Below are 8,113 nucleotides of genomic sequence, written 5' to 3'. Positions count from 1 at the left end.
GATTAACATATTCCAAAAATTGAAGGAAAATAATGCAAACCCAAGAATACTCTACCCAGCCAAATCAAGATAAGTGAAGAAGTAAGCGTCTTCCCAGACAAGGAAAAACTCAAACAATATGTTAGAAGAAACCCAGCCCTACAAAAGATCCTTGCTGACCCAGTATGCGCAGAAGAACAGCACTCACCAAGCATAAATAAGAGACCACCACATAGAACAAACCCACCCAGCAGACAAAAAAGAGAAAACAGCCCCCAAGATAGCATTGCCTTAAGGATGGAAAAAAGTCAAGAATGAAGCACACATGCAAAAAACACTGATAAGGGAGGTAGAGAAACACCCAACACAAAAAGTATAAGATGACATCACAGATTCCACAGGAGGAATAACCCTGAATATCAGTGGACTGAACTCAGGCATTAAAAGCTCACTCGCCCGTCCCCTACCCCCCGAAAAAGACTGACCCGAGCAGACTGGCTTAGCAAGAACAATCCATCAATCTGCTGCCTACAGGAGACACATCTCAATACTATAGGCAAAAATTGGCTGAGAATCAAAGGCTGGAGAAAATCATACCAAGCAAATAGCAATTCCATAAAAGCTGGGGTTGCAATCTTAATCTCTGTTAAAATTGACTTCAAAGTGCAAACCATAAAAAGAGATAAGAAGGTACACTACATAATGCTCAAGGAAACTGTAGACAAAGAATGACTAAACATTTTAAACATATATTCCCTGAACGAGAGACCTGCTGAATACATCAACCAAACCCTCCAAAAGCTGAAAAAGAAATCACAACCTTAACAATTATAGTAGGTGACTTCAGTATACCACTCTCTGAGAAAGATAGATCACAGGGAAAGAAACTCAACAAGAAGGCTAGAGACCTAAACACTACGATTAGACAATTTGACCTGATAGATATCTACAGAGTTTTTCATACAAATACAAATTAATTCACATTCTTTTCAAGTCCACATGGCACATATTCCAAGATAGACTACATGCTGGGCCATAAAGTAAATCTGTATAAACTTAAGCACATTATATCATACAGACCTCTCTCTGACCACTGTGCCATTAGGCTGGAAATCAACAAAAGCAAGATGAAGAACAGAAGAGCAAACAATTGGAGGATGAATAACTCTCTATTGCAAAAAGAGTGTGTACTGGCCCAGATCAGAGGTGAAATAAGGAAATTTCAAGAAACCAACAAGAATGAGAACAAGACAAACCAAACTTATCGGACGCAGAAAAAGCAGTTATCAAAGGAAGTTTAATAGCAATACATGCACACATAAAAAAGGAAGAGAGACTTATGACTGATAGTCTAGCACAAAATTTACATCAACTAGAGCACAGTCAACAGGACAATCCTACTAATAGCAAAAGAAAAGAAACAATAAAAATCAGGGCTGAGATTTGTGAGAGGGAAAATAAGAAAATTATGGGAAAAAATTAATGCTGCTAAGGTTGGTTCTTTCAAAAGATAAACACATTCAACAGACTGCTGGAAAATCTAACCAAAGAAAGGAGGGAGCACATTTCAATAGGGATGAAAGAGGAGACATTACAACAGACCCGAATTAAATAAAAAAGATAATTACACAGTACTATGAAGGACTGTACTCCATTGAATTCAACAACTTGGAAGACATGGACAAATTCTTGGAAAAGACAATCCCTCCCTAGACTATTCCCGATGGACGTCAAGAATCTCAACAGAAGAAATAGACAAGGTTATCAAGGAATTACTAACAAAAATCATCCCCTGGAACAGATGGCTTCACAGGAGAAATCTACTAAGCATTCAGGGAAGAACTGACACCAATCCTACACAAACTCTTTCAGAACAAACAAAAAGATGGCAAACTACCAAACTCCTTGTATGTAGGTAGTATAACTATGATACCGAAATTGGGAAGGGATCCCACAAGAATCGAGTACTACAAACCAATATCCTTAATGAACATTGATGCAAAAATCCTTAACTAAATACTGTCCAATAGAATACAAAAGTATATAAAGCAAATAATTCACCATAACCAAGTGCGATTCATACCAGGGATGCAGGGATGATTCAACATACAAAAGACCATTAGTATCATTTGCCATATTGACATGAGAAACTAAGAATTACAGGATAATATTGGTAGATACGGAAAAAGCATTCAACCACATCCAACACCAATTCCTGTTTAAGACACTCAAGAAGATAGGAATGGAAGGAAAATTTCTCAAGATAATACAAGCTATATATGAAAAACAAACAGCCAACGTTGTAGTCAATGGAGAAAAGGCAAAACAGTCCCACTGAAAAAGGGGACTAGACAAGGATGCCCTGTGTCCCCACACTTATTTAACATCTTACTGAGGTGTTTTTTTTTAAAAACATTTTATTAGGGGCTCATACAACTGTTATCGCAATCTATACACACATCAATTGTGTAAAGTGCATTTGTACATCATTCTCAAAACATTTTCTCTCCACTTAAACCCCCGACATTAGGTCCTCATTTTTCCCCTCCCTCCCTGCTCCCCCCTCCCTCATAAGCCCTTGATAGTTATACATTGGTATTTTGTCATATCTTGCCCTGTCTGACGTCTCCCTTCACCCACTTTTCGGTTGTCTGTCCCCCAGGGAGGAGGTCACACACAGTTCCTCTAATCGGTTCCCTTTCCTACCCATTCTCCCTTTACCCTCCCTGTTTCACCACTCACACCACTGGTCCTGAAGGGATCATCCACCCTGGATTTCCTGTATTTTCAGTTCCTATCTGTACCAGTGTACATTCTCTGGTCTAGCCAGACTTGCAAGGTCGAATTCGAGTCATGGTAGTGGGAGCAGGGAGGAAACATTTAGGAACTAGAGGAAAGTTGTATTTCTCATCGTTGTTACATCGCACCCTGACTGGCTCATCTCCTCCCTGAGACCCCTCTGCAAGGGGATCTCCAGTGGCCTACTAATGGGCTTTGGATCTCCACTCCGCACTCCCCCAATCATTCACTATGGTAAGATTTTTTGTTCTGATGATGTCTTATACCTGATCCCTTCGACACCTCGTGGTTGCATAGGCTGGTGTGCTTCTTCCATGTGGGCTTTGTTGCTTCTGAGCTTGATGGCCGCTTGATTACTTTCAAGCCTTTAAGACCCCAGATGCTATACTTTTTGGTAGTCGGGCACCATCAGCTTTCTTCGCCACATTTGCTTATGCACCCATTTGTCTTCAGTGATCCGTTCGACACCTCGTGATCACACAGGTTGATATGTTGTTCCATGTGGGCTTTGTTGCTTCTGAGCTAGATGGCCGCTTGTTTACCTTCAAGCTTTTAAGACCCCGGACTCTATATCTTTTGATAGCCAGGCACCATCTTACTGAGGTTTTTTTTTAGCTGACAGCAACAGGTGAAGAAAATACATCAAAGGCATTTGCCTGGTGAAGGAAGAGGTGAAACTATCATTATTTACAGATGATAGGATTTTATATATGGAAAAGCGCAAAAGCTCATCAAGGGGAATACAGTACTGAAAGCAATAGAGGAATATGGCACAGTGACATGATAAAAGATGAACAAACAGAAGTCTATTGGACTACTATACACATCGGATAAGACCAAAAAAGAGGAGATCAAAATGGTGGTACCCTTCAAAATAGCCAACCACAAGTTGAAATGGCTAGGAATACACCTGACTAAAAGAACAAAAGATTTATATGAGGAAAACTACAGAACACTATTACAAGAAACCAAGAGTGACCTCAACAATTGGAAGAATATCCCATGCTTGTGGATTGGAAGACTCAATATAGTAAAGATGTCAATTCTGTCCAAGGCATTATATACGTTTAAAGCAATCCCAAAACAATTGCTCTCATTTTTCTTCAAAGAAATGGAAAAAATGATTACCAACTTCATATGAGAGGGAAGAAGCTCAGAATTAGCAGAGAATCCCTCAAGAAGAAGGACACAGTGGGAGGGCTTGCTTTACTTGACTTTATCACATACATAGCCACAGTGGTCAAAACCACATGGTATTGGTATAAAGACAGATACTAAGACGATTGGAAAAGAACTGAAAACCCCAAAATAAAATCATCAGCATACAGACAATTGATGCTTGATAAAAGCCTCCAAAATATCAAATGGAAAGCAGATGCCCTACTCAACAAGTGGTGCTAGAAAAAATGGTTATCTACCTGAAGAGAAATGAAGCAAGACCCTTAGCTCACTCCATGCACAAGAATAAGCCCTTGTGGATCACAGACTTTGAGGCAAAACCCCAAATTATTAGGGCCATCAGTGAGGGAATTGGGACAACCCTGAGAACTTTGGCACAGGGATTATATAGGCTATTGGAAATAGGGAAGGACACAAATACGGATGAGTCATAAATTGACAAGTGGGATATACTGAAGATGAAACTCCTGTGTACATTGAAAGAATTCACCAATATAGTAATAAAAGAGTCCACCGACTGGGAAAACATCTTTAGCAATGACACATCAGACAAAGGCCTTATTACTAAAATCTACAATACTGTGCTAGCTTCCACAAAGAACCCCAAACTAACTGCCCCACTGAAGTGGTGGGCAAAGGACCTGAACAGAATTTTCACAAAGGTAAATAGCTGAATGGCCAATAAACATATGAGAAAATGTTCCCAAGCAATAACCATAGAGAAATGCAAATTAACAATGAGATACCACCTAACACCCTCAAAGATAGCCCAATTCAAAAAATCCGAAAGCAAAAATTATTGGAGGGTTTGTGGGGAGATAGGAACTCTCGTCTACTGCTGGTGGACCTGTAAGTATGTACAGCCACTATAGAAATCAATTTGGCAATTTCTAAAACAAATGGAAATTGGACTACCATACAACCCAGCAATCCCCCACTGGACATATACACAGAAGAGGCAAGAAACAAACCACAGCCAGACATCTGTGCTCCAATGTTCATCGCAGCACAGTTCACAATTGCAAAGAGTTGGAAACAACCCAAATTTCCATCAACTGTCAAACGGATTTAAAAACCATGGTACATACATACAATGGAGTACTACACATCATTAAAAAGCAGATATGAATGCATGAAGCACATAGCTGCATGCAAAGAACTGAAGGAAATTATGTTAAGTGATGTAAGCCAAGCACAAAAAGACAAGTGCAACATGAGTCCACTGAGGTAAGCTTAAAATAAATTGCAAAAGGAGCATAGGAAAAAAGCTACTGTATACAAACATGCTTGGGGTGAGGTCCAGATAGTATGGCAGGGGCCAGACCAAATCCAGGGATACATATGGTAGCCAACAAAAAAGGAGGGAGGAAAAAGAGAGAGAGAGAAAAAAGAAAGAAATGGCTAGTGGGGAAACAGGGCATTAACCCACCCAAGGGGAGGGTATCACTTATATCTCCACAGGGAAAGAGGGACCAGACGTCAATCCGGTGCTCCAAGATGTGAATGCAACATACTGGCATGAAGCAGGGAAACAGTAGAGAGGTCTCAGGGGCCAGCTCCAATTCCAACTACGTGTACAGCCTCTCCCTCCCCGCAGAAAAATTTACTTCAGAGGACAGCACTGAAGTTACAGCTCAGGGAGAGGGACATGTCTTATCAGATCACACAGGAGTAAATGAAGGGGCAGGAGGAGAGAGTGGAGCCCATTCTGGCCCACCAAGCCTTGAGGACGATATCCCTGCTCAGAGCAGCCAATGCACAGAGAGGACCATATGGCCGCCTCCACTATGACACAAATCATCCTTCACTGACCCATAGCCCTACAGGGGACAACACTGGAGAAACAGTGTGGGAATTGTGCATGATCTGACCCCACCTCACAGAGCAAAACACTAAGGACATGTAACAGAACAACAAGGGGAGAAGAGCAATTAAGTCCCAAGGGAATACCAAAAATAGACTGTGGTAGATATATACTTTTTTGTCAATATGAGGATTAAGAGTGTAGGTGGGGAGTCTAGCTTGTCAATCAGATCATAGAAAATGAGGCCTCTGTGTGGGCATGGCCTTCTGAGAATTTTGGGAAATCCAGTATGTCCTCCTTGGAGGCAGGAGACACTTCTCTCTCACACACCCTTGGAGACATAGCAGCTGACAAGACACATAGACCCACCCTGATGCAGAGACCCCTGTCAGCACTGAGATGTTTCCATTGCTATTGGATCCAAAGACTTTCTAACCACTGGCCTGTGATCTTCTACATTTGGTGTTATTGCATGTGTTTTGTGAGTCTGAAGAGGACTTTATAGATTGATATTTGGCATATGGGCTAATATCGACTTATGGACTTGATCTGGACTAGGCTGGGATGTTTTCTCAACGTTCAACTGCTCTTGTATATAAATCTATTTCTTAACACATATGTGTGTGTCCATGGATTTGTTTCTCTAGTGTACCTGGACTAACACATAGACTTTGGGGCCAGGGCGTGGCACCCCATCAGAGTTGACCAGAAAACACTCCTAAATGTCACCAAACAGACCTTGAACTATTAACAGGTTTTCTTTTTTAGGTCATTGTTTGCTGTTGTTGTTTTGTTTTCTTTTGTTGCTTTGTTTAGCTCTGTCTTGTTTTTGTGCATGTTATTATCTCTGACAGTCTATCTAGATAAGATAGGCAGGATAAACAATGTGGAGGAGAAAACAATGGGACCAACGGTTTCGGGGGGACTTGGGAGAGGAGGAGGTGGGGGAAAGGAAATGATGTTAACAAACCCAGGGACAAAGGAACAACAAGTGATCCAAAATCGGTGGCAAGGAGTGTGTAGGAGGCCTGGTAGGGCTTGGTCAAGGGAAATGTAACTCTCTTATCCTCATTGTTAGAAATCCTTGGCTTTCTTCCACAGAGAGGCTGGTGGTTTTGAACTGCTGGCCTTGCAGCCTGTAGCCCAAGGCCTTAACCCCCTATGCCACCAGGGCTCTAAAGGGAAATGTAACTGAGAGGAATTACTGACACCCAAATGAAGGCTGAGCATGATAGTGGGACAAGAGGAAAGTAAAATGAAAGAGAGGAAAGAACTAGGAGGCAAAGGTCATTTATAGAGGTCTAAATACAGGCATGTACATATTTAAATATATTTATATATGATGATGGGTAAATAGATCTATGTGCATCTATTTATAGGTTTAGTATTGAGAAAGCAGATGGACCTTGGGCCTCCACTCAAGTACTCCCTCAAGGCAAGGACATGGTATCAGGTATCAGGCATCAAAAACAAAAAAATCATATCATTGTGAATGAGGGGGAGTGTGGAGTGGGAACCCAAAGCACATCTATAGGCAACTGACCATACCCTATAGAAGCATTTCAAGGAGGAGATGAGTCAGTCAGGGTGCAGTGTAGCAACAATGAAGCATACAACTTTCCTCCAATTCTTAAATGCTTTCTCCCCATCACTATCTTGATCCCAATTCTACCTTTCAAATCCTGCTAGACCAGAGGATGTACACTGGTAACACAGGTGTGTACACTGGTAACATAGGAACTGGCAACACAGGGAATCCAGGACAGATGAACCCCTCAGGACCAGTGGTAAGAGTGGCAATACCAGGAGGGTGGAGGGGTGGTGGGGTAGAAAGGGGGATCTACATATAACCCCCTCCCTGGGGGATGGACAAAAGAAAAGTGGGTGAAGGTAGATGTCAGACAGTGTAAGTAATAAGAATAATTTATAAATTATCAAGGGTTCATGAAGGGGTGCGGGTAGGGAGGAGGAAAATGAAGCGCTGATACCAAAGGCTTAAGTACAAAGCAAATGTTTTGAGAATGATGATGGCAACAAATGTGCAAATGATTTTTAAAAATAGAGATATATGTAGCTCCCTGTGATCGATTCCCCCTTACTACATATATCTCTATTTTTAAAAATCATTTTATAGGGGACTCATACACCTCTTATTACAATCCATATATGCATCCATTGTGTCAAGCACATTTGCACATTTGTTGCCATCATCATTCTCAAAACATTTGCTTTCTACTTAAGCCTTTGGTATCAGCGCCTCATTTTCCTCTCTGGGGGATGGGCAACAGAGGGGTAGGTGAAGGGAGACGTCGGGCAGTGTAATATAAGATATAATAATAATTTATAAATTAT

This window comes from Echinops telfairi, unplaced genomic scaffold (genome assembly GCF_000313985.2).
Source record: "Echinops telfairi isolate 266 unplaced genomic scaffold, ASM31398v2 ScPeMD7_6;HRSCAF=24_1, whole genome shotgun sequence".
Classification (NCBI taxonomy): domain Eukaryota; kingdom Metazoa; phylum Chordata; class Mammalia; order Afrosoricida; family Tenrecidae; genus Echinops; species Echinops telfairi.
Note: the sequence above shows the minus strand (reverse complement) of the source record.